This window comes from Hemiscyllium ocellatum, chromosome 37 (assembly GCF_020745735.1).
Source record: "Hemiscyllium ocellatum isolate sHemOce1 chromosome 37, sHemOce1.pat.X.cur, whole genome shotgun sequence".
Taxonomy (NCBI): Eukaryota; Metazoa; Chordata; class Chondrichthyes; order Orectolobiformes; family Hemiscylliidae; genus Hemiscyllium; species Hemiscyllium ocellatum.
Window position 1 is genome coordinate 19,990,964 of NC_083437.1, and position 24,239 is coordinate 20,015,202.

Here is a 24,239-nt window from a genome sequence, read left to right on the forward strand (position 1 = left end):
GTTTGACAATGTAATCGAACATCCTCATTTCAACTGGGCATGCTCAAAATCTCCATCTCCTTTAACCTTCAACTCCTCCATTCCCCCAGGGGCTTAGCTTCTGAATCACATAATGAGTGTGTTTGATGGTACCTCGATGCATCCCATTCATTGGCTGAGCATGCCCTGTTTAGATTAATGAGATGGTTCAGTTAAGGAGACCTTGTCCCGGCTTTTTGGTCTACATGCATTGACACATTACCACTGACACCAGTTGACACAGACAGAGCAACTGCAAAATTACGGGGAGCATGGAGTGGTGTGGAATCTCGGACACAGCGAGGGAGCCCCAAATCCTGGCCACAATGTAAAACCATTGTGCACAGGCAACCGAGATCTCACTACGAAGTATTTCCCAGCAGCTCTACAGTTCACCTCAGCATCTTCTATACTGTTGTTCCTTGAAATATTCAGGAAAATGCCCTTTTGGAAGTTTTGTTTTCGGGGGAGGACTGAAGACAGCATTTACAGTCTGGAGCTAAGGCACTAATGGTCACTGCTGATTGTAACTACAGAGCTTCAGTATTGCTGGGAAAAGGCACATTTTGCTGTAGCTTTTCATCTCACACTCATCAGGACTGTTCACAAGAATACAAATTCAAAGGAAGACTAACATTTCTGCAGCATGGGAGGAGAGTGTGGGTTGCTTGACAAGTAACCTGATGGTAAAGGTTACATTTGTTAGGCTTTGCAGACTTGTGTGTTAATATGTGTAGCTTCCAACACAAGCAAGTGCCCCATCCTGGGAGCTCACTGGGTCCTTTCTCAAGGCAATACACTGAGAAACCAGAGTCAACCTGTGGCCTGGTTTAAAATTTAAACAAAGGTTAACTGTCAATTAGTGTCAATGGTTGCATTCTCCATCATAATGCTTTTGCTATTCAGAGTCAGCAGTCACAGGACACCAGGTTATAGTCCAGCAGGTTTATTTGAAATGACAAGCTTTTGGTTTCACTTGATGAAGGAGCAGCACTCTGAAAGCTGGCGTTGTGTGACTTCAGACTTTGTCCACCCAGTCCGACACTGGCAGCTCCACATCACGTCCACTAATCAGAGTCTACTTGCCAGCCAATCAGCACACACTTCTCATGCAGTATAAATTGGTATTCTTGTGAAATATCCTGATGAGTGCAATACGAGAAGCTTTGTATCTTACTCCAGCAATGCTCAGTTCTGTAATAACAATTATTCAATTAAAGGATTCTTGAGAGATGTTTTCTTCCCATTTGCCAGTCACCAGTTTAAAACTGTGAGCACTGAGTCCTTTCTCACATAAAACCTTCTGTCCACTGACAAATCAAGGGAATGGTTATTGAGAATCCTACATAATCTTAATTTATTTTTAAGACTGACGTTGAAAGGTAGTTTGTGGTAATATGTTGTCCGTGTACTTTCATTATGTTGAAATGCAGTGTCTAATTTGGCTTAAAGGAATGACACATCTCCCAAGCTAAATCTTTTGGAATAGGTTTTCTCAGATACCATACACCCATCCTGCAGTTCACACTCAAGGGTGCTGTCCTCTTTGTGATAAGGAACAGGGACTCCATTGGTGATCCTCACATTGATGATTCTGGAATGAGGAATAACCATAAGGTCAAAATGCCCAATTACATGATATTACCATATATACTCGAGTAAAAGTCGATCTTGTGTAAAAGTCGACTCCCCATTTCCGGCCAAAGGATCTGAAATTTTCCATATATCTCATGTAAATGTTGTCCCTAGTTCTTCACAGATAACAGAGCAACATTTGTGAGTCAAGGCATTATCCTGTACATAAATGTTACGATGAGGAAATGAATTTTTTTTATGCTATTATGTATTTTGATGTACAATTCACACCAAATTGGCGCAAACGTTTAAGATCCATCAGGTCAGAGTCAGGTGACAACTTAGCTGAGCTCAGTTCCCCTGTAGCGCCCATGGAATACAGTCATACTACTGTAATTCATTATGGTTTTTTCCTTTATTTGTTTAGAGATCAATTGGGTTTCTGCTTATGATACGGTATTTTGGTCTGTAGCACAAATTTCAACCCCTCAAAAGTAGAATCCATATCACAGTTGACCCCATAAATGTAACCTTCAAACATAATCTAAAAATTTAGACTTTTCACGAGTATATACGGGAATCCCTTCTCATTAGTTTGGTGCTACTGTGAGATAGATTTCTTTGATCAAAATTGACAGCATACCCCACCACAATACTGGCACCCATTCCAACCATGAAGTCTCACCAATAACTGCCTAGGTACTTAATGCTGTGAATGAATAGGCATTTAGAAGGACTGCCTCGTAGATTATTGAGGCTTGGCCCTATTTGAAATCTTACATGTTGATCATCGCTCTTAATACGTATCAGCGCTATCCACAATTATGGGTTTTATTTGTGAAATTGCTGTAATCCCATATATGGAAAGGACCCTTCTCAACCCACAAACCTGCTAGGTATGGGTCAGTTACTGGAAATAGTCAGGGTGATCTCTGTCTTTGTCATTACTGAGTATTCTCAATGCTCTGATCTGAGAGTTAGTCAAAAATTACACAAGCTAATTGAACAATTTCAAAATCTACATGGGATTCAGGGTTTGAAAAAGTTAAATTGTGATTAAAACTTGAATATTTAGTTATTGTATATGTCACATATTGCAACCTGCAAACTCATCTGATTGATGGGGCGGGGGGGAAATAAGCTGTTACAAATATCCTCTGTAAGTAGACCAAGCAAAGGGATACGGTCACTTTAAAGATTGTCAAACTGCGAGTAATGTCAAACTAACACGCCGCCATAGTATGGGGAGCTGTTGAAATGCAACTTCCCCATCTCGCTTTGCAAAGGAGCTGTCAGAATTGGAGAGCTGGTGACATCACTTGCTGTTGGAAGAGCAGCTGCAGGGCTGAACTCATGTGGGATGTTGGACCTTTTTTCTTTTGTAAGTCTTGTGTCTTATTTCCTAAGGAGACAGTTTTTAAATTCCTGTCAAGATGTTGAACTTGCAAGTTCTTTTGATTCGGCTCTGCCTCAGAACCGTAGCAGGTCTGTCCAGTTTGTGTGGCAGCCTACACTGCGAGGGGAGAACCCACATCTCCAAAAGCATTCATTCACCGGACTGCGTCCTTCTGCCTGGGTTCAAATCCAGGCGGCCCGTCCCTGGGAGGTGCAGAAATTCTGGGGAGGGTTGGAATCTGCTGCAGGAGGGATCGGATTGGGAAGGAAGGTTTCCTGCCTCATGGGTGTGGAGAGGTGGTCAGGTGACCTGCTTTGTTATTGAGGGGCACTGCATTGAGACTGAAGAGGATCAAAACGTTGTCCATTTTGACTCTGTCAAGGTGCAGTGCCTCAATACATTGAGATGATGGCTGTTGAAAGACAAACGCCTCTGTCAAACACAATTGGAAAGAGAAGTGATTGCACATTAATTCAGAAGAGCCCATCAGTTTCTCTTAAGACCAGTGCTTGCGTGTGATATAAGGCAGCGTACAGGAATTAGAAATTCTTGTAAGTTCAACATCTTTTTAAAAGCATTCCCATTCATTCGGGGGTTCTTTTGATTTTTGTTTTGTAAATTAGGTAAAATAATGCTACCGATACTGAAAGAAAATGGATTTATTTAAGAAACTAAATAGAAGATTTATGCTGGGCAAGTTTAGAGTCAAATTGTTTTATCCCTGCACTGTGAATGCAACCCAAAGCTCAGCAGTGCGGCTTCCATTGCAAACAAATTAAAATAAAACCTATTTTAAAATAAATGATACATCTTCTCTGTGGTTTCCTCTATTGAGGTGCAAGTCACTACAGCAGGGTAGCTCACAGGGTGAAGCTTAGTGTCTGACCTCAGGTGTTGTTTCTCTTTTTAAATGCTGCAAGTTTTCCCCCCCTGGAGAAATCCGAGATTCTCCTGCAGGAGCAGAGCTGATTATGAGGGAGCTCCTCGAGATGAACAGAGAGTTATAATGAAGTAAATAGCGATTGGATTTGAAGTCACTCAGCTGGCAAAACAGAACAAAATGGAGGCAAAAAAAGAGTATTTGGGACAGACCCGAATTGAGGTTTAGACTGTGAAGCTTTATGGAGAAAAACACTAGGACAGACAACCTACAAATTCGGAATATTCTGTATTGTTACAAAGGAACTAATGGATCTTGGGTACAGTTCCAAAGGGACCTTCTGGGACCTTATCTAAACAGGCCTTCTTTATTTGTGAATATTTAAACAGTCCCATCCCCAGCAAATGTCCACACAGACTGCTGGGCAGCAGTCAGGAGCCAGGAACCTTCAGTGATGTCAATCCACCTTCCCCTCCCTGTCTTTCCCCTCCCTGTCTTTCCCCTCCCCAGTCCCATTTTCATCTTTGTTCACGCTTGACTGAGATCAGCTGGAACTCTGTCTGGTGAAGAGAGGAATTTGGTACGAACCAAATACACAATAGTGCGACAACCTGACCAATGTTCTGCAAAGGAAACTTGCCCCAAATTTCCAGGCTTTCTGAGACAGACTAGGGGGTTTACTGTGCAAACACGTACCCCAGTAGTAATAAGCTGTAATTCTTCCCACTGTCAGGAAACACCGAGCATGATTCCGCATGATGGATCTTGTTCAGTCCTCTGGGAACACCCATGGGTGGATAACGGCAAGGACGTCCGCATCCGCCCGACTCATGGGTCATCACAGAGCTGGCCTCTGTTAGCAGGAATCCATCAGTTATGGGCTGCTCCAAATTCTCACCGCTATAAACATGATGAATGAGTCTAGTCAGTTACATTCCAGGTGCTGTTTCATTTGTGTCCCTTAGCTCTGGGAATTTGTGTAACCTTTAACCTTACTGTACTAAGCAAGATTTACACAGGCAATGTTTCTTGAGTTCAGTGAAAAGAATTTGTTTTTATATAGTTAGGTTTATGGGTCCATTGACAGAAACAGGATTAAGATGAGGGAGAGCACAGTGCAGCCATTTTGACATGCTTTGACATTTTAATTGGGAAAATGTGTAAAATATGAAAGGAACCAGGGCATGCTCATGAGGTTCTCAGTTCTGCCAACCAATCCTGGCTGACCTGTGCCTTACTCCATTGTTCTGCTCTTGCACCATATTCCTTGTTCTCTCAGCTAGGCATCCTAAGCACCTTAAAGCTTCAAATAGCCTTGCAACCACAGTCTTTTGAGGGCGAGAGTTATAGGTTTTGGTTACCTTTGGTGCAAGGAGAAAGTGCTTTCTAAGTTTGCTTCCCAATAACCTAGCTCCAATTTTAGGATCATGCAGCTTTGTCTCATTAGGACTTTTCCCTTTTCAGTTTTTGTTTCATCCCCTGTTTTCCGATCAGAGATTCCATTCACTCAGTAGCTTCAGTGTGCATTGGTGTAGCACCCACACTCGCTGTAGTCACCAAGGGCAGTTTCTCAAATTGATTTGAGCTGTTCATGTTGGATTAAGGAGGTGTCTCAGAGGTCTTTCCCAAAGCCATGCTCTTGGATATAACACTGCAGAGATTCTGATCACTGCTGCTTGTTGAAGCCCTCCGTACTCTGCAGTTCCTGCTTTAGCTCCAAGAAACCACTTGTCTGAAAGTTCCTTTCAGTTAGAAGATCAAGCTTTCAAATGGATTGGAGTCAACGATCCAAACACTGCTTCCATTCATTGACTGAACCAACTAATGATGGCCCTGTACATTTCTATCAAACCATCTTTGAGACACATGCTACAACAGTGTAGTTTAGATTTTGCTTTTAATGCTCTATTTGTTGCTTTTGAAGTCACTGACAGCACAGTATCCTAACATTTAATCATATGGTAGCCCGATAACCTAGGTCAATGTTTAGGTCTCCATAGGTTCAAACCTTGTTTTTGGTGTTGTATAAAATCTGGTTTGAGGTTTGTGCTTCACTCCTGGAATGCAGTGTCGTTTGAGGGTGCGATCATTTACCAAGTTTTAATCCGAGGCCCCTTAATTTGTCTGTCCTGGTTAGATAGATGTTAAGGATCCCATTGTACTGCTCAAAGAATAGCAGGAAACCCTCCTGATGAGCTGTTACTCCAGAGTCATAGAGATGTACAACAGGGAAACAGACCCTTTGGTCCAACTCATCCATGCTGACCAGTTAATCTAGTCCCATTTGCCCGCATTTGGCCCATTTCCTTATAAACCCTTCCTATTCACATACCCATTTAGATGTCTTTTAAATGTTGTAATTGTACCAGCCTCCACCATTTCCTCTGGCAGACCATTCCATACATACACCATTTATGAGAAAATTGCCCTTGGGTCCCTTTTATATCTTTCCCCCCTCACTTTAAACCTGTGCCCTCTCATTTTGGACTCCCCTATCCCAGGGGAAAGGCCTTAGCTGTTCATTCCCCATCCATGACCCTCATGATTTTATAAAGCTATATAAGGTCACCCCTCAGCCTCTGACACTCCAGGGAAAACAGCCCCAGCCTATCCAGCCTCTCCTGGTATCCTCCAACCCTGGCAACATCCTTGTAGACATTTTCTGAACCCTTTCAAGTACCACAACGTCTTTCCTATAGGAGGGAGACCAGAATTGAATGCAATTTTCTAAAAGTGGCCTAACCAATATCCTGGTAAAAACCAGACTTGTCTGATCTGCCTAACTCCTTTTCCACCTATCCACTCCACCCTCTCCTCCCTGACCTATCACTTTCATCTCGTCCCCCACTCACCCATTGTACTCTATGCTATTCTCTCCCCATCCCCACCCTCCCCTAGCTTATCTCTCCATGCTTTCAGGCTCACTGCCTTTATTCCTGATGAAGGGCTTTTGCCCGAAACGTCGATTTCGCTGCTCGTTGGATGCTGCCTGAACTGCTGTGCTCTTCCAGCACCACTGATCCAGTAACCAATATCCTGTACAGCCCCGCCTCCTGTACTCAGTGCTTTGACCAATAAAAGAAAGCATACCAAACATCGTCTTCACTATCCTATCTCCCTGAGACTCCACTTTCAAGGAGCTAGGAACCTGCACTCCAAGGTCTGTTTGCTCTGTAACGTTCCCCAGAACCTCATCATTAAGTGTAGAAGCCCTGCACACCTTCTCCCCACATTACCAAAAGCAAATTAACTAGATGTTTCTATCAGTTGATATTTGTCAAGTTTTTTTTTACATCAGAACAGCGGCTGCACTTCTAAGCTGATTCACTGCTTGTGAAGTGCTTTGGGATATTTGAGGGCTGATCTGCCTAACTCCTTTTCCACCTATCCACTCCACCCTCTCCTCCCTGACCTATCACTTTCATCTCGTCCCCCACTCACCCATTGTACTCTATGCTATTCTCTCCCCATCCCCACCCTCCCCTAGCTTATCTCTCCACGCTTTCAGGCTCACTGCCTTTATTCCTGATGAAGGGCTTTTGCCCGAAACGTCGATTTCGCTGCTCGTTGGATGCTGCCTGAACTGCTGTGCTCTTCCAGCACCACTGATCCAGTAACCAATATCCTGTACAGCCCCGCCTCCTGTACTCAGTGCTTTGACCAATAAAAGAAAGCATACCAAACATCGTCTTCACTATCCTATCTCCCTGAGACTCCACTTTCAAGGAGCTAGGAACCTGCACTCCAAGGTCTGTTTGCTCTGTAACGTTCCCCAGAACCTCATCATTCTGTGTAAGTACGGATCTTTCTTTTTGATGCTCCCCTGTGTCTGGACTGGCTCCTTTATTAGACGTGCCCTTTACTTTCAAGCTTAAGAAAACCCTCCTTTTGATCCAAACTGGTGCAGGTTTAATGCTGGGAAGCTCATACAGAGAATCAGCACAAATTGCGGGCAAGACCTGCCATTCAACCAGATGTCGAAGGCAGTGGCTTATTTCACGTTCTTTCATCTGGATGTTTGATTAAAGCTGGGGGTCAAGGCCTAGCATTCTAATCATTGGCTGTTCTACCTCATTTGAGCATTTGTACTAATTAACAGCATGTCCTGATAACACGCTGCCTTCATTCTGAGTCCCAGGAGCAGGCTCGCAAGAATTGTACCAAGCTTAATCACGGTAGCGATTGCAACTTGTATTAAACGTGTAGCCCAGATCTGTGCGATATCAAAAGACATAACCTTTTAGATGTCCCCCCACAGCACGCAGATATAACTCTGATAAACATCAGTACTGTGAAAGTACTTAACACATGGAAAGCTGATTGGGGGATGGGGTAATGGGAGCTTTTCGGAGGAAATTTCTGCTCATCAAGGAAAACTTGATGCTTATTCCGAGCATTCCAGGTTTGACTCATGAAGAAATCCCTCTATCCCGCCTGGCTACATTATCAAATAGCCCAGGCTGCCATTCTCCAAGGTATTTAGGGAATTAGTGGCTAGGGGAAGAGAGTTTTTGTCTGGGATTAGAAAAGGCCTTGGGGAGTCAAATGACAGCTAACAGCTCATCAGTCGTGTGTTAAGTGTGAAGAAGTTTCAATGTTTCTGTTATAAAGCTAACTGCGGCTGATACAGTAATCAGTAATGTGACTGGCTCATTAAGCTGGGGTAGAAGAGGTTTGAAATCAGTCTGGGGTGAGTTGAGTTGGGATCTCATTCATGTTATAAGGCTTTCTCTTTAAAAGTCGAGGGGCAGAGGGCATAATATCAGAGAACGGCTTGTCCATTGAACACCGAGGTGGGGAGGGCTTTTTGATCTGAGGGTAATGAATCTGTGGTATCCTTTACTGGAGAGGGCTGTAGAGGCTGGATCCTTAATTATATTAAAGGCTGCGATAGACTTGTAATCAGTGAGAGAATCAAAGTTATGGGAAAAATGTGAAATTGAGGATTAATGGATCAGCCATGATTTCATTGAACAGTGCAGCAGACTCAGTTCCTCCATCTCATATCCAGTATCTTATTTAAAACGTGATCAACATACATTAATTTGGACCCTGGATCTGGATCTGTGGAAGGTATCCACAGTCCTTAACCCCCTCAGATTGACTCCTGCCCTTTCTTTGTGAATTGCAGCCTCTGAACCACGTACCCGCCCCCTTGCACCAGTGTTGCTACCCAGCAACCCTTCACCCTCTGCCACAGCGTGCCCATGCCCTGTCACTGTGTCCATACACATTTGTCTTCTGCTCACCCCCAATCCCATGTTCAGTGTTCTCACCCTCCCTTCTCCAATGTTCCAGCAGGCAGTGGGGGTGGGGGGGGGGGAGGGGGGGCGGGGTGGGGGGTGCGAGGGCAAGTTGTGAGATTCAACATTCTTCAGCAAGTCGATGCATTGAACGGGGTTTGAGATCGCCATAAGGTTTCAGCTCTGGAGATGTCTGCTGAAGGTGAAGGAGAGAACTGTTTAGCTCTAGCTACCTGCTGGAGGGGCTGATGTGCATATTGTTGTGGGAGAAAGCTGGTGAACTGATTGCCCAGGGTAATAGTGGAGACAAATGGAGTGGAAATATTTATGGGAGAGTCAGTAAGGTATTTGAGAGGGGCTTCACTTAGTTCTGGACCTGCAAGGTGGCCCGTGGTATTTATTCCTGGTCTCTTAGGCAGAAAGTATGTACAGGTTCATATGCAAAGTCTGGACAGAGATGAATTTAATCAAGATTTCCCTGCACACTGCGCTCAAATGGTGCAGCTAACAGCAGAGTCTCTGAGCAGTGAGTTTAAATCCCTTTGCCCTTCCACAATCTTTGCCCTCATTGAAAGGTTCAGAGGCCCCTCCAGATGGGTTGGCTCATCATTAGGTCAGTTGTGGTGAGCAAGGTTTGTAGATGTTTGGAGGCCAAATCCCATGAAAAGGAAAATATTGAAACAAAAACAGTGATCAGTTAATGAGCGGTCATCCTTTCACCACTCAGTATTCCTCAGATACCAACTTAGCTCATTGAGTCTGGCTATCAGAAACTCAAATGAGACCTTAAAGGCACACTAGGATTGTGTGTGCCCTGTCTTTCAAGCCTGTTTCAATCAGCTACACTGTAATTCCAGCCTATCGAGTTTGTTGGCACAGAAATATAAGATCTCAGCCACTCATTAGCCCTACATTTTCCAAAATCTGAGTAGACTGGGATTATATTCATTGGAATTTAGAAGAATAACGGGGGATATCTTATAGAAACATATAAAATTATGAAGGGAACAGATAAGATAGAAGTAGAGAGGATGTTTCCACTGTCAGGTGAAACTAGGGCAAGAGGACATAGCCTCAAAATTTGGGGGAGCAGATTTAGGACCGAATTGAGAAGGAACTTCTTCACCCAGAGTGTCGTGAATCTGTGGAATTCCTTGCCCAGGGAAGTAGTAGACCCAACATCAGTGAACATTTCTTATGCTAAGATAGATTTTTTTTTGAACAACAAAGGAATTAAGGGTTATGGTGAGAGCATGGGTGAGTGGAGCTGAGTCCGTGAAAAGATCAGCCACCATCTTATTGAATGGTGGAGCAGGCTCGAAGGGCCAAATGGCCTACTCCTGCTCCGCGTTCTGAAGTTTAAAAATACGGCCAGGCTGCCGCTCTTAAATTGACACACAGTTGGCTACCTGTCATTCCTGTTTGAAGAAGGATTTAATTTTCGTTGATGGGCAACAGAGCAATCTTCCACAGTCAGTCTGGTCCACCCTTTCTTGACACGGCAACAATCAGGTAACTTTCTCTTTGAGGTACAGCCAATAAGGTCAGCACGACCAACCATGTTTTCTGAGGATTGGCCAACAGGATCTTTGGAAAACCTCTAACTATATGTAACAGGTCCAACCAACCACAAACCTACGCCTGGTGTACAAGTCTCCTGGTTACATCAGTCTGAAGTTAAGCTTAAAAAAATGTTTAAATCTTCTACAGGGTGACGTAGCTGTAAATTGTTCAGAGCCCTTGTCCCAGCAGAGCTGGAGACAGATGTAAAACCTTGAGATACAGGTCAGTGAGGAACTGTTTCTCAAATGGTAGAGGTTCAATGTTCAACACAGCAGCTGTACATTTGTGGATGTTTCAGCCTTTTAAAAACTCCCATGTGAAAATTGTGACCTGAACGAACAAACCAATAAAGGAGGAACTGATTTGTGGAAAAAATCTTGACAATCATTCTTGTCAAAGCGATCAGCTTTTTTTGCAAATGAGAAAGCACGTTTCTAACAACTGCCAAGATGTCTGTCTTCCTAACGTCCTTCCATTGTGTTCTGTTTGGTTCACTGTTTCAAGCCTCTTTAGCACTGACTGAACTCTGTGTGTATGTGTGTGTCTGTGAGGAACCTTTCACTCTCCTCCATAACTCATTGACATTAACCCCATCTTAAACGATGCATGTTTTGGGAAAGTCCACCAAGTTAGCCCGCACCTGACAGAGCATCGATCCTGAGTTGCTGTTTGGGTGAGTCCATTTTCTCTCCACTCAGTCTGAAATGGATCTGTACAATGTATAAGTGTAGTGACAGGGTGATGAATGTCATTTATTCCATCATTTATGGCTGACATTTGTTTTGATAATCCTGGTTCAATGATTTTATGTTGCTTCCTCTTGCTGCCTCAGTTTTTGTTTGTCTGTGTCGTGTACATCGTTTTCCAGTCAACAGGAGGCAGAAAGGTGGTTTGTCTGGCTCAGATAGAAACCTATTCAGGTAACTGTCTGCTCCGAGATCCATGCTAACTGTCTAAATGATGGGCTGGGTAAAAAATAAGGTCTGCAGATGCTGGAGATCAGAGCTGAAAATGTGTTGCTGGTTAAAGCACAGCAGGTTAGGCAGCATCCAAGGAATAGGAAATTCGACGTTTCGGGCATAAGCCCTTCCTGATGAAGGGCTTATGCCCGAAACGTCGAATTTCCTATTCCTTGGATGCTGCCTAACCTGCTGTGCTTTAACCAGCAACACATTTTCAGTAAATGATGGGCTGGTTCACCTTCTGGCATTCTCCAGGTGGGCATCTTAGTTGCTTGCTTTTAGGAACAAAAGTGTGTCTTTCTTTTCATGAAAAGTTACCGCTTTGTGAGTTTACTTATTGTGTTGCTGAGTCTTGGAACCTGTTGTGGATCCCCGGTTATGTACTGGGCTTACAGTCTGCGCTGTGTCATTTCCATCAATGTCACTGATTCAGGTTATGGAGAGAGAAACCAATTGCTAATTGCTGTTGAGTGTCTTGAATGGGCCAACCAAGGTCAGATTGGCTGATGATCTCTCACTGCCTGGCACTGAAAGGGCACAGGATATGGATCACAGGAAAATAGGGTGGCAAAAATGGCAGATGGAGTTAAAGCCGGATGTGTATGTTGGGAGGTTAAATGCAAGAGGAAAGTATACTGTAAAGACCAGAGCCTTGGGGGCATTGATAGACAGATGGATCTTGGGCTGTTTAGTTGATACCTCCCTGAAAGTGGCACCACAAGTGGGTAAGGTGGTGAAGAAGGCATTTGGCACGTTTGCCTTCATTGGTTGGATCTGTAACTATAAGAGTTGGTCATTCATCTTGCAGCTGTGTAATACTTTAGTCAGGCCAGATTTGGAATATTGTGTGCAATTCTAGTCACGACACAAAAGGAAGGATATGGAGGCTTTGGAGAGGGTGCAAGAGAGGTTGATTTGATTTATTACTGTCCCATGTACTGAGGTACAGTGAAAATTGTCGTCTTCACAGGCAGATCGTGCTGTACAAGTGCAGCAGGGTAACAGAACAGAGAGCAGATTACAGTGTTACTGCTGCAGAGAAGGTGCAGAGAGAGGTCAGCATTAACATTAAAAAGTCTGATAACAGCCGAGAAGAAGCTGTTCTTGAATCTGTTCATACGTATGTACAAACTGCTATATCTCCTGATTGATGGAAGATGGTGGAAGAGAATGTAACCAGGGTGAGAGGGGCCTTTGATCATATTGGTTGCTATCCCAAGGCAGCGGGAAGGATAGATGGAGACAACGGGAGGAAGGTTGGCTTGTGTGATGGGCTGCACTAGGTTCATGATTCTCTGTAGGTCCTGGGAAAAGCATTCGCCAAACCACACTGTGATGCATCTAGATCGGATGTTTTCTATTGTGCAGCTATAAAAGGTTTCCCAGGATGTTGCCTGGAGTGGGCTATAGTGGCTCTAAGGAGAGGCTGGAGAAACTTGGATTATTTTCACGAGAGCATCAGAGACTGAAGGGCAACCTGATAGAAATATGTAAAATTATGATGGGCACCGATAGGGTAGATAATCAGTCTTTTTCCCCCCAAGGTGGAAATATCAAATAAGGTGAGGGAGGGATAACATTTAAAGGAGATGTGTGAGTCAGGTCTTTCATGCAGAGGGTAGTAGGTGCCTGGATCATGCTACCGGGGGAAGGAGATAGAATCAGACACGATAACAAGGTTTAAGAGGCATTTATACAGATACATGAACAGGCAGCGAAGAGAGGGACATGGACCATGGGCAGGCCGTTGAGATTAGAAAGGTATCATGGCTGGCACAGACATGAGGGGCTGAAGGGCCTGTGCCTGTACTATGATATTCTGTGAATAGTTAATGGACAGTCACAATCTGTTGTCTCAAATTATACAGACAATACAGCACACAGCCAGGTCTATCTACCCATCAAGACTTTGCTAGCTTCCCACAATGTTTACTCCTGTTGCTTTCTCCCGTTCTTCTGGTCTACAGGTATACGCTTCTTGATCAGGTCAACTCTCATCCTTCATGTTCCGAGGGAAAGGAACACAAACTTGTCCAGTGTTGCCCCTTAGTTCCGGTAACTCATTGAGAAGCCTTTTCTTCTGCATTTTCTTCCATGTTTCGATGCCCTTTCACCTCACGTGGACCTCGTGTGGCTCACTCTTTAACCACCATCACCCCTGACGGTAGCCAGCAGACAGCTAGAGTTTCTTTGGAAGAAAAGATAGCAAGAAATAATTTCATTTATTTTCAACTCACTCCAAAGCTGGCACCCAATAAACTATCTGAGTGCTGTGGTTCTCATCCAGCAGCCTCTCTCCATTCTAACTATCATTCTACTTTTTAATGAACTTCCTGAACAATGCATAGAAAAAGTACAGGAACAGAGAGTTCATGCTGGACTGGTATCTGCACTGATACAAGGTGTGAACTCTCTGAATGCCAGTACGTAGCCTCCTTGATATGTTTGAGGTCAGTGGGTCCAAATGTCAATGACTGCAGCTCATTGAAGCTGTCATCTCTGCAGGGGCTGTTGTTGAGTGTTCAACCGTTCCCCCACACAACCTCTCAGTCTCCACTCTATCTAGTATCCTTGCCATAGAGCCCTCATAGATACAATATGGTTTAATCCATCAACTAGCCCAAAGTCTTGAAATGGAGGAGCTGTCAAGATGCTGAGGCACATTTCCTCCTGTTGAACTGTTGAGGAGGAAGGTCCGTGCGCACTTAGCAAGGGATAGAAAGAAATTCCCAAATACTCCAACTTGTGAAAGTATTTGCTGGCTGGTACTGGCACATTCTGTTGGAGCATCAAGATGTCTTTGACACGGAGTGGTAAGGTGCAGGTTTCTTCCCCAAACCTTCTCCACATCCTGAGTTCCACAATCTGAACGCTGGCTTTGGTGAGGTACTGGGTTGGAAGGCAGGCATCATAGAGAGGTCCTCAACAATTATTACTTGGTGGTATTGCCTGAAAAACCATTGGCTTTTCCTCTTTCAATAGATGTGGTGTATCCTACTGAAATATAGGAGGAGAACGTGAGGTCTGCAGATGCTGGAGTATCAGAGCTGAAAATTAGATTAGATTAGATTACTTACAGTGTGGAAACAGGCCCTTCAGCCCAACAAGTCCACACCGACCCGCCGAAGCACAACCCACCCATACCCCTACATTTACCCCTTACCTAACACTACGGGCAATTTAGCATGGCCAATTCACCTGACCCGCACATCTTTGGACTGTGGGAGGAAACCGGAGCACCCGGAGGAAACCCACGCAGACACGGGGAGAACGTGCAAACTCCACACAGTCAGTCGCCTGAGTCGGGAACTGAACCCGGGTCTCAGGCGCTGTGAGGCAGCAGTGCTGACCACTGTGCCACCGTGCCGCCCACATCAGGATTCCTGATGAAGGGCTTATGCCCAAAACGTCGAATCTCCTGTTCCTTGGATTCTTCCTGACCTGTTGCGCTTTTCCAGCAACACATTGTCACCTACTGAAATATAGTCATCCACCCTCTATGAAAGGCTTCTGTTTGTGGTACCAACAGGTTGAACACATTCCTAATCACTGATTACCTGGTTACTATCTAGTTTTGTTTATTGGGATTCCTCATTCAGCTCAAAGGATTAAACTAATTTGATTACCCTCATGCAGTAAGGACATGTCCTCTTATATCCGAATAACACATCCTGCCAACAACAAGCCAAGCTGCATCCACTTGAGAACAAACCGGTATGTTTTGATGTGATGTACCTGTGGTAAAATATCTTATCACTACTCACAGTCCAGGTTAATTTACGAGAAATGATTATTTGAGTGATTTCTTGCTGGATTGCAGGTTCCTGGGCACTGTCTCAGTTTGAGGATTCTGTACCTTCCAGCAAATGGGAAACCAGTGCCTGTAATTTGAAAGCAAAATATTGTAGATGCCAGAACTCGGGACTAGTAACAGAAAATGTTGGAGAAATGGAGAGAGAGAAAGAGAGTTAACATTTCCTTTTCAGGTCCATGAGAGGTCCTCTGACTGGTCCTCAGAATGAAACAATGCGCAGAATCAAGTGATGGAGATGGGCTCTGGGGTGGGGGGGTGCACAGACAGCTGCTAAAAAACAGGAATGACCCCTGCATTTTGTTCCATCAGGCACTCAATTGCCCCGCCCCATAGCTTACCTGCTGCATCTCATGACCAGATACAGAGTGCATTTGAGAGACGCCCCCTCCCAAGGAGACAATAAGCATGTCCCCTCCCGCCTCCCTCTTGACCCCTGCTGGGTTAATGTTGCATTGCAATGAAACTTTATGTGAATATTATGTAGTGGGACCCCTATCCAAAGAAGCATGACAGAGAGTGAGATCTCACTGAGGATGTGACCTCCGTCCCTCTATACAGCCAGCTCCTGACGACTGGGTTAAGCTCAGTTTGCAGCTTGAGCCAGGGAGAAGAGTCTCACAAAAGCTGGTGAAATACCAGAAGGAGGTACAGAGCATCTTCCATTGAGCAATAGCGGTTACTGGGTTTGTTAGTAACTTAGTTCAGTAGTTGGCCCTCATCTCTGAGTCAGAACAGCATTCTCGGGATTTTCAGACAGTGCTGAGCAAGTCTTGTATTTTTCGAAGCACCATCTTACATATGGGATATTAAACTAAGGTCCTATTCATCAGGTATCTGTCAAAGTTTACATAATGTCACACAAAGAATTTTGAGCTGGGCTAACATTCCCATCCTAGGAATGCAGAGGTGGGTTAAATGGTCCCCTACTTTGTTACTGTTTGTGGGATTTTACTGTATGTATCTTGGCTGCACACTTTCTGTGCTGAAGATGTGTTGCTGGAAAAGCGCAGCAGGTCAGGCAGCATCCAAGGAACAGGAAATTCGACGTTTCGGGCATAAGCCCCTGCACACTTTCTGTACCTAAACAAAATTGTACTTGAACAGGTGGTGGTGAGTGGCAAAATAGCCTCAGCATGAGAATGGCTGTGACTACAAATACGTTCTGTCTTTGAGATCACAGCAGGTCAGAGAGCATCCATGGAGAGAGAGCAAGCTAATATTTCGAGTCGAGAGCTACAACTCTGATGAAGAGTCATCTAGACCCGAACGTTAGCTTGCTGTCTCTCCATGGATGCTCTGTCACCCGCTGTGATCTCCAGCATTTGTTGTTTTCAGTCCAGATTCCTGCATCTGCAGTAATTTGTTCCGAAGTTCTAGCGTTCTTTATTCAGATGGGTCACCAGCAATGAAGAGGTCAGTTAGGTTTTGAAGATTGTAACTGTTTTCAGCACATGCCCTCTTCAGAATATTGCACCACCTTCCTTAGAAATGTGAAGAGCATTTCATGGATAAAAGACTTCACAGGGAATTATTGCTGCCGCCGTATAGCTAATCAGATCACCGTGCTTCAATAAACAACGGGCACTTCGCATTTGGTCAGCAGATGTCTGGCAATGACAAATATCCCCAGGGTCCAGGCCATAAACCAGCACTTTACATAAACCTTTAGTCCTACACTTTTTTATATAGTTAAGCAGATGTGACATGCTGCAGGAAGAGATTAGTCCAGGGATCGAAGCAGTTCCTGTACACTAGCTACAGAGGAAGGCAGTTAAAATATTGCTGAGCTCCAACTGTTGCTAGCAGTGTGGGGCTGGTTTAACTCAGTTGGCTGGATGTTTGGTTTATGAAGCAGTGTGATGCCCACAGCATGGGTTCAATTCCTACACTGGCTGAGGTCACCTTGAAGGATTCCCCTCCTCAATCTTTTCCCTTGCCTGAGCTATGTTGGCCCTCAGGTTAAACCACCAACCATTGACTCTGTCCAATGAGAGAGCAGCCCTATGGTCTGGTAAGACTGTAGTGGCCCAGCAACAGCAAGCCAGTGGTGTTCAAGTCTTAGAGGTGATCAGGGCAGTAACTGAGTGAATTGTTCCCACTCCCCATCCTTATAATGTACCTCCAATTTAACTCATAGCAGTTACAAATTGCAACAGCCATTAATTTGTTTATCTTAAATATGACCTTTACTGTCAGAAATGGTCAGCAACAAGTGCCAAAATACAGAAACACGAACTATAGAACTAGACACTAAAACAAAACAAAGAGCCGTGGATGCTGGAGATCCACAGAGACTTGCTAGAGAAACTAAATAGATCTGACAGCATCTGTGGAGAGTAAACAGCATTGACTTTACATCCAAAGGGTGACTGGACTTGTAATGTTAAATCTGTTTCTCTGTCCACAAATACTGCCAGACCTGCTGAGTTTCTTCAGCACTTGGTGTTCTGGTTGTTTGAGAAGGAGAGCAGGATGATACATTTTAAATCAGTTTGTACTTTTAAAGTCTTGTGCAGGTAGTACATGTCCTATCTATAATATTTGAATCGCTTTTGATCACATTTGCATTTTAGGATCATAATCTGAGATTTAACATTGGAAATTATGATAGTGACATCTCCATTTAATTTTCCTATGTCAACTGTCATGGTGCAGTTTCAGGCTCTGGCCTCTAGGCCAACAAATTCTGGAAGTTTCTTTCCAAACTGACTTCGTTGTAGATTGAAACAAAAACTTTCATTCTCAACTGATGACAGACACCAGTCAGTAAAATGTCAAGGATCATGTATATACATGCACGAGCCAAATGGAGCACCCTCGCTTCCTTGTGCAGTTAATATCCACTGACAAGATAAAGTTAAATCTCTCTGACCCAACCCTGAACCTTCAGAAAACACAGAGGAATATCAGAGTTTCGAGAAAGATCCAGTTTAACCTTTAATTGATCCAAAGATTTGTCGAAAACATGTAATCTCGGCTTGAGCCAGGAAGGCTTAGAAATTAGTTTAGGAGTAACGGGATAATCTTTTGTTCTTTAAGTTTATTTTGTTTTAATTCAAGACTTCCTTGACAGACAGTTTCAGTCAATGCAGTTTGGCTTGCCTTTAGCTTATAGTTGGCTGCATGCCACCCGACTGTCACAAACCAGACCTCGTACAAAAGCAACATGGATTGCTCTAATTAATAGCAAAGTAATAGACTGTGCTTTAAGCACATCATCACTCCTATTATTATAGTCACCTGATTTAACAGAAGCAATGTTTCAGACGAACTGAAAACAGTAAATGCTGGAGATCATGGCAGGTCAGACATGGAGAGAGAGCGAGTGAGCTAACATTTTGAGTCTAGATGATTCTTCATCAGAGCTGTGATGAAGACTTATCTCGACTGGAAACATGAGCTTGCTCTCTCTCCATGGATGCTGCCTGACCCACTGTGATTGCAAACATTTGTTGTTTTCGGTTCTGATTGCAGCAGTTGCAGTAATTTGCTCCGACAGTGATTCAGGAAGTCAGTGAGTGCTGCATTCCAATTTTAAAAACTTGATTTTTTAAAAAAGCCTCTCCATGGTCTTCACTCATCCCTAATTCTGTAATTTCCTACAACCCTCCAAAGATCTCAGTGTTTGCGAACTCTGCACATCCCAGGGTTTGTTTCTGGCCATGCCTTCTACTGCTGAGGTGCTGTTCTTTGAAATGCCCTCACCAAACGTCTCCACCTCTCTCTCACACCCTTCTCTTTCTTTACATCTCCCCTCTTTAATCGGTCCTAATATCTCTGTTTGAGGCTCAGCATCAAATTCAGTCTGATCGTACTTCTGTGAAATGCCTAGGGATGTTTCATTGCATTAAAGACACGAGATAAATGCAAGTTGATATTTTTGCAAAGGCAAAGATTTTAAGTCTGTCACACTTTCAAGTGTCACACTTGATAAAACAGCCCTTAAATAAATGATAAGGAACAGTAGTCATTTCCTGCTCATTTTAAAGACCCACTAAACTTTAATGAAATCCTATTCATAGCACTTGGATCTTGTAATCTTAAAAGCCCTCAGGACAGCCAGACAATCTATTGCTATGTTCCTTGGTTTAATGTTCTTGGGCTGTAAAAAGCATAATACCATCCAGTTTACCATGAGGTAAATTGAGGATCTCCTGTACAGGCTAGTGATCTGCTCCTTTCACAATCAAAGCCATTATGAAACCAGCTGCCAGGTATGCCACAGCTAGAGTCTTGATCGTTCTCCCTGTAGCAAGTGCCCAGTGCCAACTTAACTCTTTCCCATGGCCACAACCCCCCAGCGTATAGCATCTGTGAGCCATGGCATCAACCTACCAGGGTTAGAGTAACTCAAGTCAATGGAGAACCTTTTCCAAAAAGGTTTAAGTCTGCCCCATTTTGCCAATGAAGGTCAAACCTTGCTCAGATCTTGGGGACTCCTGTAATGTTATGTTTCATTTCACCATGGGGTGGCACGGTGGCTCAGTGGTCAGTATTGCTACCTCACAGCGCCAGGGACCTGGGTTCGATTCCAGCCTCAGATGACTGTCTGTGTGGGGTTTGCACATTCTTCCCCATCTCTGTGTGGGTTTCTTCTGGGTGCTTCCATAGGTGGATAGGTCGTGCTAAATTACTGGGAGAAAGTGAGGACTGCAGATGCTGGAGATCAGAGCTGAAAATGTGTTGCTGGAAAAGCGCAGCAGGTCAGGCAGCACCCAAGGAGCAGGAGAATCGACTTTTTGGGCATGAACCCTTCAGGAATGAGGAAAGTGTGCCAAGCAAGCTAAGATAAAAGGTAGAGAGGAGGGACTGTTGGAAATGCGATAGGTGGAAGGAGGTTAAGGTGAGGGTGATAGGCCGAAATGGGGGTGGGGGGCGGAGAGGTCAGGAAGAAGATTGCAGGTCAAGAAGGTGGTACTGTGTTCGAGGGATTTGACTGAGACAAGGTGGGGGGAGGGGAAATGAGGAAACTGGAGAAATCTGAGTTCATCCCTTGTGATTGGAGGGTTCCTAGGCGGAAGATGAGGCGCTCTTCCTCCAGCCGTCGTGTTGCTATGGTCTGGCGATGGAGGAGTCCAAGGACCTGCATGTCCTTGGTGGAGTGAGAGGGGGAGTTGAAGTGTATATTCCCAATTCCTTCGTCTCCGCCACATCTGCTCCCAGGATGACCAGTTCCAATTCCGAACAACCCAGATGGCCTCCTTCTTCAAAGACCGCAATCTCTCCCCAGAAGTGATCAACGATGCTCTCCACCCCCGCTCCTCCGCCCTTGAGCCCCACCGCTCCAATCGCCACCAGGACAGAACCCCACTTGTCCTCACCTACCACCCCACCAACCTCCATATACATCGTATCATCCGTCATCATTTCTGCCATCTCCAAACAGACCCCAGCACCAGGGATATATTTCCCTCCCCTCCCCTATCAGCGTTCCGAAAAGACCACTCCCTCCGTGACTCCCTCGTCAGGTCCACACCCCCCACCAACCCAACCTCCACTCCCGGCACCTTCTCCTGCAACCGCAAGAAATGCAAAACTTGTGCCCACACTTCCCCCCCCTTACTTCCCTCCAAGGCCCCAAGGGATCCTTCCATATCCGCCACAAATTCACCTGCACCTCCACACACATCATTTACTGTATCCGCTGCAGCCGATGTGGCCTCCTCTGTATTGGGGAGACAGGCCGCCTACTTGCGGACCATTTCAGGGAACACCTCTGGGACACCCGGACCAACCACCCCGTGGCTCAACACTTTAACTCCCCCTCCCACTCCACCAAGGACATGCAGGTCCTTGGACTCCTCCATCGCTAGCCCATAGCAACATGACGGTTGGAGGAAGAATGCCTCATCTTCTGCCTAGGAACCCTCCAACCACAAGGGATGAACTCAGATTTCTCCAGTTTCCTCACTTCCCCTCCCCCCACCTTGTCTCAGTCCCAACCCTTGAACTCAGCATCACCTTCCTAACCTGCAATCTTCTTCCTGACCTCTCCGCCCCCACCCCACTCAGGCCCATCACCCTCACCTTAACCTCCTTCCACCTATCGCATTTCCAATGCCCCTCTCCCAAACCCCTCCTCCCTACCTTTTATCTTAGCCTGCTTGGCACACTCTCCTCATTCCTGAAGAAGAGCTCATGCCCGAAATGTCGATTCTCCTGCTCCTTGGATGCTGCCTGACCTGCTGCGCTTTTCCAGCAACACATTTCGTGCTAAATTACTGATCGTGTCCAGAGATGTGCAGCTTGGGTGTATTAGTCATGGGAAGTGGAGGGTCACAGGGGTAGGATGATTTTGACTGGAATGCTCTTCAAGGGTCAGTGTGGATTTGATGGGCTGAATGGCCTGTTCCCACACTGTAGGGATTCTCTGTTTTTTGTTCAGTCTATAAAATGCAATCTGTTGTGTGAAACATGTGAGCAACATATCCACTTAATTGATCTTTTAGGATAATTCAACAGATTGTACTTCTGTGCTATTTAGTGAAACACTCAGTTTCCTCTTGCTGTGTTATACAGACAGGAACAGTTTGACTGTAAACATTGAAAAAGTCCAGGAAAAGCCTGATTGTCACTTGTAGCTCGGGAAGCAAGCGTTTTAACCCAGAGCCCAGCACCCAGTGTACAAACCTGTACGTTGCTAAATTCAATCTCCCGCCACTGCTGAGTTGGTGAATCTCAGCCTTGACAGCAAGGTCATAGAAATTCCTGGGCATAAACAGGCTATTCAGCCCATCAAGTACACACCAACCCTCTGGGAAGCATCCCACCCAGACCCAACCCCCCTACTCTATCCCTGTAACCTTGCATTTCCCATAGCCAATTCACTGAACCTGCTCAACGCTGGACTGTGGGAGGAAACCCACGCAGACCTGGAGAATGTACAAACTCCACACAGACAGTCACCTGAGGCTGGAATCGAACCCAGGTCCCTGGTATTGTGAGGCAGCAGTGCTAACCACTGAGCTACTGTGTCATCCCACACAAATAGCTTCTTTCATAAACTCAGGGACTCTCCAGCTAGGGAGGGCAATAGAATATGGTGTTTCTGCTCTGGGCAGTGACCCAGTTACACACTGATCCTTCCGGTATGCCTGAGACTTCCTCTCATGACTCACATTTGAAAAATGCCCACTTGGGTGAGGGGCCGGGAAGTCAGTTGGTGTCTAGAATTGTATCCCAGAAGTTCTAGGAACACAGGGGCCAAATAGTCCCATTTCTTCACTCTGTTTCCATATCTCCTCCAATGTTTTTCCCTCAGAGTATCCATCCCATTTCCTTTTGAAAGTTATTATTGAATCTGCTCTCATCACTCTTTCAAGCAACACATTCCAGATCAAATAACTCACTGCTTCAGAGAACTTCACCTCAACTCACCTCTGGGTTCTTTTTGCCAATTGTCCTCCAATTTCTCCCTGGCTGTTCTATCAAAGCCCTGGGGGGGATTTTCAACACCTCTGTCTTAATCTTCTCTGCTGTCGGAAAAGCAATCACAGCTGCTATACTCTTTCCATGTAACTGATGTCTTTTATCCCTGAGACCATTTGTAAATCTTAGGATTTTGGCATCTTTCCTAGAGTGTGCGGCGCAGAAATGTCTGTTGTATTTCAGCTGGGGCCTAACAAGTGATTCTTGGAGATTTAGCATAACTTCCTTGCTTGAGTCTTCTCTGTCACTGTTAATAAAGTCAGGAATCCTGGCTGCTTTTTGTTTAAAACCATGTTCTCAAGTTACTTCCTTCAAAGATCTGCAGAATCTGTCCCTTCTGTCCATTTAAATTGCGTTTGTATTGACTCTCCTACTAAGTAAATCCAAGTGCGCTGCTCACTCTTAAATGTCATCCATGTGTGCCCATTTCATCAATCTCTCTCCACTGTCATGAAGTCTGCTCGTTTTTCTCCCTGATTTTGCCCACCCACATTTCAGAGGTTTGTGTCAATGGCAATTATTGAAATGGTGCATTGTATACCCAACATGATGGCGGCAGTCAGTTACTCACGGTCTACGTTGTTGTGATAGGGATCTTGCTATTCTCTCAGCCTTGCCAACTTTGCTGTCAGAAAACCCATTTTTTTCCTTCTCGCACTGATTATTTTGATTCATGTTACAACTCTTCCCACTGTTAGCTCTTCCTTTGCCGTTTGCTCTGGGCATCCACATAATTTGTTCCACTCTCTCATTGAGTCACCTTGAAGTCAAAATGTTATCTGGTCCTCTCTCCACAGAGGCTGCCAGACCTGCTGAGCCTTTCCAGCACTTTCGGTTTTTTTATTTCCAATGCTGAGGAGATGTTTCTACTTGTGGGGCAGTCTTGCAAAGGGGACATTGTCAGAGAATAAGAGGGCAGTCACTTGAAATTGAGATTAGATTAGATTAGACTTACAGTGTGGAAACAGGCCCTTCGGCCCAACAAGTCCACACCGACCCGCCGAAGCGAAACCCACCCATACCCCTACATTTACCCCTTACCTAACACTATGGGCAATTTAGCATGGCCAATTCACCTGACCTGCACATCTTTGGACTGTGGGAGGAAACCGGAGCACCCGGAGGAAACCCACGCTGACACGGGGAGAACGTGCAAACTCCACACAGTCAGTCACCTGAGTCGGGAATTGAACCCGGGTCTCAGGTGCTGTGAGGCAGCAGTGCTAACCACTGTGCCACCGTGCCGCCAAGGAATTTATTCTCTCAGAGAGTAGTGACTGTCTGGAATTCTCTACCACAGAGGGTGGTGGAGGTTAGATCACTGAAAGTATTTAAAGAGGAGGTTGATGGATTTTTTTTG

General features: G+C 44.9%; 1 protein-coding gene across 8 annotated transcripts in view; it reads left to right on the forward strand.

Annotated features, from left to right (window-relative positions):
- LOC132833830 (kazrin-like) overlaps nt 1–24,239 on the forward strand; it is a 704,169-nt gene that overhangs the window by 567,843 nt on the left and 112,087 nt on the right. The window lies entirely within an intron of this gene.